Below are 10245 nucleotides of genomic sequence, written 5' to 3' on the forward strand. Positions count from 1 at the left end.
TGCCTGTTTAAAATGCAGAGAACCACAAATTAAATGTAGTGCTTTTCCATTTTGAGAAAAGCGGATGAATGGGTACTATTTTCTTGAATACATCATGTTTGTCTTACATAATTAACATTCCAGATTCATAGGCCGACAGATGCCAATCCTTGCTTGTTTTGATATTTGTTCCTCAGTGGTCATTACTGAAAGAGATGCCTCCTAAGACTTGAACATGCTGCATTCTGCACCAGAGGAAATGATAAGGCAAATGTAATGGAGATGATTGCTTTTGGGGGACAGTTAAGTGATGTCCAAAATCTATTTCTCTAAGGTTAATTATGCAAAATACAAAACAATTTCTTCATTGCAATTGTAAGATAAAATATCTCAAGTATCTTTAGTAGAATCCTAGTCTATAAAATACTTCTAGATTCCAAGTTTGTAGTCCTCTACTAAATATTTATTGTATTGAAGACATGGGTGTTTGTTCTGAAAACATGCTTTAATGTCATATTGCAGTTCTTCTAGTTTTCTAATATTGAGAAATTTGAATATATTTGTGTTGAATATGTGTAAGCATAGACTGCAGTATAGTACAAGAGAGCTTTTAAATGGAAAATCTGTGGGGAATGCCTAGTGGATCTCATCTGGAGGTCAGACTTGACTTTGTTGCCTTTTGACTGAACCAGGCATTTGAACTGGGATAGGGTTTGGATCCGCCTAAATCTCATATCCCACCCAAATTGCATATTCAACTGTAATCCCTAGTGTTGGAGGTGGGGCCTGGTGGGAGGTGATGGATCATGGGGACAGTTTCTAATGATTTAGCACCAGCCCCGCTTGGTACTGTATAGTGAGTGATTTCTCATGAGATCTGGTTTTTAAAGAACATGAGGCACCTCTCCCCTCCCTCTCTCTCCCCGCTGCTCCAGCCATATGAAGTTCTGGCTCCCCTTTCACCTTCCACCATGATTATAAGTCTCCTGAGGCCTCCCCAGAAGCAGAAGCCACCATGCTTCTTGTATATGCTGTGGAACCATAAGCCGATTAAAACTATTTTCTTTATAAATCACCCAGTCTCAATTATTTCTTTATAGCAGTGTGAGCATGGACTAATATAAGCTGCCTGCCCAACCACCTGACTTCTTGTTTCCCTCTTGTTTTTATTATGCCCGTTGTGACCCCAGAAAGGCCTCATGTTCCATTTCTTAACACATATAATGGATCCTCCTGTAACTTTGTAGGCTGTAGCAGACTAACAGAGAGACCTCTGTCCTCCACACTGGCTAATGCCCCCGGCTCACAGTCCAACCACTCTTAGAAGCCCCTATTCTCTCTGGTTGTCCCATTCCATTCTGTTTTACTATCTATTTGTTCTGACTCAGCCTCCACCCTTCTCCTCTATCAGACTTTCGAAAGATATCCCTGGAATCCTTTTTTCATAGTAAACACACTTTCCCACCTCCTTAACTGGAGGATAGAACACTGTACCTGCCTTCTTGCTTAACTGAAATTTGACTCTTCCCTGAGAGTGTTTCCCAGCTGAAAGAACCCTGCTCCAGAAGCACAGTGTTGTTCAGAGTTCGTCATTTCCTACCCTGTTGTAGACCCTACTCTTTTGATCATCCTGCTATCAGACTGATTTGTCCTCTGTCCATAACAGTGTCATCCACTAACCTCCTAGTCACCTATGTCATATATAGCCTCCCCCAAAACTCAAAGCCATGCCATCATCAAAGCTACTCAGTCTTTTAAATTTTCAGTTCTTTCACATCATCAATTCTAGTGAATTTATCGATGTTGCTTTAGTTGCCTGCTCCCTTAGCTATACCCTGGATCATTACCAGGAAACGCATCATTGCTAAAATACCATGTTCACTCTTTTTCATGAGTCAGGATCTCTGATATAATGTTGGGTAGTAGAAATGATTGTAGACATCCTATGTGCTTCTGGCCTTTTTAAAGAAATGCTTCTAAAGTCTCACCATTTAGTATTATGTTGCTGTAGGGTTTTGGAAGCAAAACGCTTTTTTATTCCCAATCTGCTCAATTTTTCCATTGCTAATAGGTGTTGGGTTTCTTTGAATATTTTTCTACATATATGAAATGCTCCTATTTTCTCCCTTAATCTGATATTTGTAGCATTAAATATTTTCTCTCCTTCTGAAATTTCTTTTAGTTTAATGTTAACACTATCCCTTGTGTCTTCAGTGTCTTTTTTACTTTCAGGTTTTTTTCTCCTTATCGCTGTCTGCTGCATATTGGGAGATTTCCTCAGTTCTGCCTTCCAATTCATTAAATTTCTTTTCAGCCCTGTCAGTCATGCTAATTATATATTTTTTCATTCTAAGACTTTCAGTTGGTTCCTTTTCACTTCTACCTCTTCTTAATTTACAACCTTCTGGTTTTACAGTCTTGCTAGTAATCTATTATGACTGAGGATTTTTAAGGTCTTCATTCAGAGTGTTCTGTAGTACATATTTCCTCAGATGTGAATTGCCCCTTTCATTGGACTGCTTTTAATCACGATGCATATCCTTTTATATTTTGTAATTTTATTTAATTAGGAGCTTAACTTCCCTACAGATTTGCCCTACAAAGGTTCTCTTTGGGGATTGTCTCAACCCCCAGCCTATGAATTCCTCAGCTCTGAAACAATTCATAATTTAGGCATAGCTTGGGAATCCTGCTGCAGGGAAGTGACTTCTATGCCCATGTGAAATGCAGACTCAGAGGCTAGTTATATATAGGTATCTTATCTTCATCTCTAATCACATGTAATTTGGGACTCTGACCCTCACTGAAAGAAATGAAACTGATATCACCCCCACTGCTCCCCACTCCATCCCTGATTTATGTGGAGTCATGCTCAGTGTTCATATTCTTTTTGCTTTGCAGATGTAGAAACTTCAGACCCCACATCTTTTCAGCACCTCCCACTACCTCCATTCTCACAATGGCCATAGTCTTAGACATCACTACCATCATGGGTTTATTATCCTTTTTTATTCATAGAGACTTTTCTTTCTTGTTTTTAAAAATGGTTCTATCAGTCAGGGCTCCAGCAGAAAATAATATTGTTCAGATACTTAAATTCAAGAGATTTGAATGAAGGGACTATTTACAGATATAAAGGCAGGAATAAAGCCTACAACAGGGTCATTTGAGGTGCCCAGAGACTAAGAACAGCAGGTTCTAAAAGGGCAAGGGAGGAAATGTTATCACAGGAGCCCATGCCGAGCAGGAGGTATTGAGAAGGGGCTGCCTGGTAGAAACTTTGTCTGGAGGAAAGTAGTCATTACCAGAAGGAAGGCCTGAAGCAGGGAGGGAGCAGGAAAGAAATACCCTATTCTCTCTTCTCCCACACTCCAGTCTCTTGCTGGAACTTTTGTTGGCCAACCCCAACTGGAAGGGAGCCTAGGTAATGTGGCCCAGAAGGGCACAGGGCAAGGCAGAAAATTGATTGGATGGATATGCAAATAGAGAATAAATAGTATAAGGCTTATGTGGTTTAAATAGATATTGTATCTGTTATTTCTGTATGTTGCAGAAGCCTAAGGATTTTCATCAAGTGTTGACTCTGCCATGTTTACCAGAAATCTAATAATCTCTCCTCCAGCCTCTTACCAGCTGAATCCATCATTCAGACACACCTCTCACCTCTGCAGGGTCTTGGGCAAGTGTACCTCTCTGTCACCCAGCTGGAGTGCAGTGGCACGATCTTGCCTCACTGCAGCCTCCACCTCCTGGGTTCAAGCAGTTCTCCTGCCTCAGCCTCCCATGTAGATGGGCTTATAGATATGTGCCATTGCGCCCAGCTAGTTTTTGTATTTTTAGTAGAGACAAGGTTTTACCATGTTGGCCAGGCTGGTCTCAAACTCCTAGCCTCAAGTGATCTGCCCACCTCAACCTCCTAAAGTGCTGAGATTATGGGTGTGAGCCAGTATGCCCAGTCATGTCTATATTTTTAAACATTATAAATCAAGGTAAACTATTAAATAAAGTCTCTTTTTTCTTTTTACCATGACAGATATACATTAATAATGAGCTAGAGGGCAGGGGTTTTATTTGGGATTCATCAGTTTCCTGGAGGTTCATGTGAAGCATCTGTGGCACAGGGGAGTGCTGGCATCTGGTCCCTAGTCCTGCTCCCATGGTGAAGAGCCTCACACGCTGTGTGGACACCCCACCTCCCACATCCACGCTTAATCCACATCCCCTTCAAACAGCCACTCTGGGCAGACCCTCAGGAAGACACCTGCAAAGGCTGTATGGGAAGGAAGTTCTAGGGTCCCAGGTATCTGGAATGTGGTGTAAACGGTAAGGGGTGTGAGCTTTGGTGGGCATATCCCCTGGTCCAATAGAGTCCTTGCTCCATGGAAGGAGTCTAGAGCAAAGATGAGACTGAACCTAGCCCTCTAAAATGCAGGGCCCAGGGCAGGGTCCCCTCTGTCCTGAGTCTAATGCTGGGCTCATTACACTTGACCTTCATCAAGACCTGTAGTCCCTTGACCATCTGTGTTTTTCTCAGACTGTTAACCTCTTATAGCACTCCCTTCTTTCCCTACGGCCGCCCATACTCCTAGCAATACCCTCAACTTTCTAGCACCCCCGTTTTTCCATCACTCCTGCCTCACAAAATCTTAACCCTGGGCCAACCCAACTCTGCATCTTCTTGCCTTACACTTAGGTTGTTGAGTGTCTGCAATAAAAATACACAGGTTAGGCTGGGTGCAGTGGTTCATGCCTATAATCCTAGCACTTTGGGAGGCTGAGGCAGGCAGATTGCCTGAGGTCAGGAGTTCAAGACCTGCCTGGCCAGCATGGTGAAACACTGTCTGTACTAAAAATACAAAAACTAGCTGGGCGTGGTGGCGGGCACTTGTAATCCCAGCTACTCAGGTGGCTGAGGCAGGAGAATTGCTTGAACTCTAGAGGCAGAGATTGTGGTGAGTCAAGATCATGCCACTGCCCTCCAGCCCGGGCAACAAATCAAGAATCTGTTTAAAAAAAAAAAAAAAAAAAAACAACAACTTGAGAATCCCTAATCTGAAATCCAAAATGCTCCAAAAATCTGAAACTTTATGAGAACGGATGTGATGACACAAGTGGAAAATTCCACACCTGACCTCATGTGACTGGTAGCAGTCAAAATTTTGTTTCATAAAATTCTTGAAAATATTGTATAAAATTACCTTCAGGTTATACACACGTTTATAGAATATCAATGAATTTTGTCTTTATATATGAGTAGCATCCCAAGACATCTCATTACATACATGTACATATTCCAAAATCTGAAAAAAATCAGAAACCTGAAACTCTTCTGATCCCAGGCATTTCCGATCAGGGACCTTAACCCATATCAGCAGTGTAAACATGTCATCCCAGCTGGGCCTCTGCCGCCAGGCCTCCTGCTGTGTTCTCTCAGGCAGCTCTTTCTGGTTTCCACGGAAGCGCTTTCAAACCTTTGCCACTTTTCTCAGGCTCTTGCCCCATTTTCCTTGTCACTCTCAGCAAATGGCCTTGCCTCCTATTTCTCCAGGAAAATAGAAGTCATCAAAGCGTAATGTTTTTTACTTTCTGCTTTCCTCTACAGTTACTATAAACTGTTGGTAAGGATGAGTTTGATGGAGGATGATGACTAACTTTCTTCAGCACTGACCACTGACCACTGCATTCTGATCACAATGGCAGAGGTAGTATTTCCCCTATCCCCCAGACCCAGACAAATCCTTCCACCATAGCTTTGGATTCTCTCCCATTCTACTTCCCCTGGACCTAACTGCATCAGTTATATTCTCTGTCTGGAACTCTGCATTAAGCTGCAGTCACTTCTTCTCTTATCCAAATCTCTTTCAATCCACTGTGATTTTATTTCTACCCCAGTAACTCTGCTGAAACTGTCCTGACCGGGTTCAGCAGGAACCTGTTTGTTGCTGCTTGTGGTTACTTCAGTCCTTACAGTATTGGGCACTATTGAGCCCACCTTCTAAACATGCTCTTTTCCCTGACATCCATGCACCTTCCTACTTTCCGGATCAGCTTTCCAAGTCTCCTTCCCTCAAATGTTGCCTTCACAGAGTTCTGCTGGAGAGGACTTCCCTTCTAATTCCTTGTACTCCCAGTGCCTTGCCTGGAGAAGGTGCATAGTCAGTATCAAATTACATATGCAGATCCAACTGCCGGTTTCAGATTCAAGCAGTAGAATCGCAAGTCTTTAAAAGTTTAAGCAAAAAGGAGCAAACTTTTTTTTTTTTTGAGATGGAGTCTCGCTCCATCACCAAGCTGGAGGGCAGTGGCGCGATCTTGGCTCACTGCAACCTCCGACTCCCTGGTTTAAGTAGTTCTCCTGCCTTAGTCTCTCAAGTAGCTAGAATTACAGGCATGCCCCACCCCACCCAGCTAATTTTTTGTATTTTTAGTAGAGACAGGGTTTCACCCTGTTGGCCAGGATGGTCTGGATATCCTAACCTTGCGATCCACCTGCCTCGGCCTCCCAAAGTGCTGGGATTACAGGCATGAGCCACTGCGCCCAGCCACAAACTTTAAGGGATACACATTTCCAATTATAAATGATGTATTACTTATTGCAACTGGAGTCCACTGAGGGGAAAAAACCATAATAGCTTATTTCAGAACTAATATGGCTATATGTTAGCAACAGAAATGGTGCAGCTATCTTATTAGAAATACAGTAAAGAGATTACTTAGCAGCTGTCTCCCCACACCTTCATTTCATTTTGCTCTATAGTTCTTGGCAGAGAGTCTAGAAAGAAAAAAAAATTTAAACCACACAGTGTTCTCCTAGACTAAATGATTTCTGCAGTTCTGAGAAACTAATCTTAAAAGACAATGGATATTCCATGATTATTGAAAAGAACATTTTCAAAATTTTTTCCCTGGATTTTTTCCTCTTTATTAAACATTATGCCTTTTCCCTTTCATATCTTGTAATAAAGCTGCGCTTAGCTCCGGGCTCCGTACTCAGAACTTGAGTGCCACACACCAGCCTGTGAGCCATATTAGATCTTGAAACTGAAAGAATTCAGCAAGAAATATTTAAGGCTCTCTGTTCCTTGAAATAAAGAAATGTCACATATAGAACATTCATTTGTTTATTCATTCATCTTTCAACCAACAAATAATTATGTGAACAGTCACATAAGGAAATCTTAGAGTGGATATTATTTAATGTGTGAAAAGATGCCTGCTAAAAGATATGCTGAGTTTATGACTTTATTTTGCCTTTACCTGCCAGCATTTCTTTCCCTAACCTTCAGACTATGTTAGTCAGAAGTACCTACTTTTTGTTGTCACAGATTCCCACAATTATATCATTTTGATTCCATCTGTTCCAGCCACAGTCACTTTCATAACAATATTCATCATGTTACCTTTATATGCTACTCTGCACTTAAATGGGGAAAACCCTTATCGGTCCGGGAGAAGAAAGAATTGCCAAATTAAATAAGTCAAGATTCCATTACCTGCTGATTTGTCTATTTCACATTGTTTGCAGTGTAAGTAGGAACTTTAAAAATGATATGGTAACCATTTTAATTTTTATTCTTATACAAGAAAATGGATATGGCTCAAAGGGAGATCAATGAGACATGCAAATTTTATGGAGAAAATTCTGTTAATGCTCTTAATCTTTTGGCATTACCTATGTGACCAAGACAGTACAAGGCAGAAGTTCATACAAATCGTCCCTGACTTAGGAGAGTTCGATGTTACAGTGGTGTGAACAAGACAGGCATTGAGTAGAAACTGTACTTTGAGTTCCCACACAGACTTTCTGTTTTTCATTTTCAGTACAGTATTCAATAAGGTACATGAAATTCAACACTTCATTATAAAATAGACTTTGTGTTAAATGATTTTGCCCAACTATAGTCTAATGTAAGTGTTCTAAGCACATTTAAGTAGGCTAAGCTAAGCTCTGATGTTCAGTAGGTTAGGTGTATTAAATACATTTTTAACTTACGATATTTACAACTTACAATGGTAAGTCAAGGAGCATCTGTATAGTGCCAGGCCAAAGTAAGAATTCAGTGCCTGCAGGGCTGTAAGCACCATTGCCTACAGAAACATACCTGTGTGACTCAGGCTTTGTGCCAAATCATGAGGAGTGTAGGGCTTATGGCAAACTGGAGAGCTCTGAAGTTGCCTAAATTAGACATCCACATTAAAACATTTAAAAACACTGTGCTAGCCAAGTGAAACCATGACTAGAGATCCTATACTGCCCCTAGCTTGAATTTGTTTTTTTTTTGTTTGTTTGTTTGTTTGTTTTTTCAAAACAGAGTCTCGCTCTGTTGCCTAGGCTGGAGTGCTGGAGTGCAGTGGTGCCATCTTGACTCCCTGCAACCTCTGCCTCCCGGATTCAAGCAGCTCTTCTGCCTCAGCCTCCTAAGTAGCTGGGATTACAGGTACCCACCACCCACCGCACCTGGCTAACTTTTATATTTTTAGCAGAGATAAGGTTTCACCATGTTGGCTAGGCTGGTCTCGAACTCCTGACCTCTAATGATCCTCCCACCTCGGCTTCTCAAAGTGCTGGGATTACAGGCGTGAGCTACCACACCCAGCCCCTAGCTTGGGTTTCAGATCTCTAAGTTATGCCTGCCCCTTGCCTTGGTTCTGCCATTCCCCTTTCTGCATGCCTTCTTTCTCTCTTATAACCTTCACCATCACCCACTCCATATCTTAGACCGCTTGCTGCCTCTGACAAAAGCTACAATCAAAAATTGCTACTTCATTTCAAAGAACAGCTTTAACAAAATGTGCTTGTGTCTGAGAAAGTTGGCTTACATATGAAGCATCATTTCAAACACTTTTAAAAACTTTTCAAGCCTTTCAATCTTTGTCAGTTTTTATTAACTTGCAATACATACTCTTTCTTTGAAACTTCTAACAATCTAGAAATCAATAAAAATTTTTCCTTCCATTCTTCCCTTCACCACTCTCATTCTCTGGATAAACACTGCTAAATTATTTGGTGTCTTTAGATCCATATTTTTCTGGGTATGTAAACTAATATATACATGCACATACATACATAGCATTTTAATAAGATATCTTTATATAAACTATCATACCATTCTGCAACTTGCTTTTTCATATAGACAAAATTCCATATTATTATAGTGATATCACATTCTTTGTAACTCCTATTCTTTCAGCAGTCATATCAGTGTGCCGTAATTCAACCAGTCCCTATTAGTGACATTGAAATTTTTTAAATCTTTTCTGTGAATATTCTAACTCTGTGCGTGGATGTGAGATAGACGTCTCCATGTTCAAACCCAGACTCCTAATCTTCTCCTCAAAACCTGCTTTTCTCACAGTCTTCTCCCATCTTAATTAATGGTAACTCTATCTTTTGTGTTGCTTTTGCCAAAAACCTGGAAGTCATCCCAAGTTCCTTTCTTTTTCTTACCCTCCACATCCAAGCTGTCAACAAATCTCAACTCTGACTACTTCTCAGCACCTCCACTGTGTCACCCAGTGCAAACCTCTGCCACCATCTCGGCCTTTTGCCCAGCTCCAGGATTCTGCCTTTGCCCCCGGCAGTCTCCTTCAGGTCTCTTCTCCACCCAATAAATAAATCCAGCAATGATCCTTGTGAAATGTACATCAGGAGAGGCCTTCTCCTCTCACCTATGATAAGTATGGAGTTTTTTTCTCTTTTCCATTTAACCTGTGATGTATGTTTGTGACCTCCAATATGTAACCACTTAGTGTATTGCTTTTAAAATGATTTTTAAGTTTGTTTACAACCATAGCCTCTGCTTGCAATTATGAGTGTCTAACTTTTATAATAACTTTTATATTTTTAGCAGAGAATAGGTTTCACTATGTTGGCTAGGCTTGTCTCAAACTCCTGACCTCTAATGATGCTCCCACCTCAGCCTCCCAGAGTGCTGGGATTACAGGTGTGAGCCACCACACCCAGCCCCTAGCTTGGGTTTCAGATCGCTAAGTTATGCCTGCCCCTTGAGAACTAGATCGGTTCAATTTTTTCCTCCATTTTTTTCTGCCAATTTCTTTTAGTGACCTCTGTAAGCATCAAAAGCTGGCACTGATTGAGCTTGTTTCAGGCTCAACTAGTATTGCTCAAAATAAAGTAACTGTCTGGTGGTAGGAGGTACTTTATAAGCTAACACGGTTCAGAGGGATATGCATTGAAGGAAAGGCTCGATTTATATTACGTCCTATAAGGCAGTGCTTCTTTTTTTTTTTTTTTTTTTTTTTTTG

General features: G+C 41.0%; 1 protein-coding gene across 2 annotated transcripts in view; it reads left to right on the top strand.

The window, feature by feature from the left end:
* EFCAB11 (EF-hand calcium binding domain 11) overlaps positions 1 to 10245 on the top strand; it is a 161679-nt gene that overhangs the window by 113626 nt on the left and 37808 nt on the right. Inside the window, exon 6 of one of the 2 annotated variants that reach the window (XR_004271626.1) lies at positions 5582 to 5681. The exons of the other annotated variant lie outside the window; for it this stretch is intronic. The gene's annotated coding sequence lies outside the window, so the exon portion shown is untranslated. The remainder of the gene's footprint in view (positions 1 to 5581; positions 5682 to 10245) is intronic. 2 annotated transcript variants of the gene reach the window in all.

Source organism: Sapajus apella, unplaced genomic scaffold (genome assembly GCF_009761245.1).
Source record: "Sapajus apella isolate SASKATOON/1434 unplaced genomic scaffold, GSC_monkey_1.0 scaffold20, whole genome shotgun sequence".
NCBI classification, from domain to species: domain Eukaryota; kingdom Metazoa; phylum Chordata; class Mammalia; order Primates; family Cebidae; genus Sapajus; species Sapajus apella.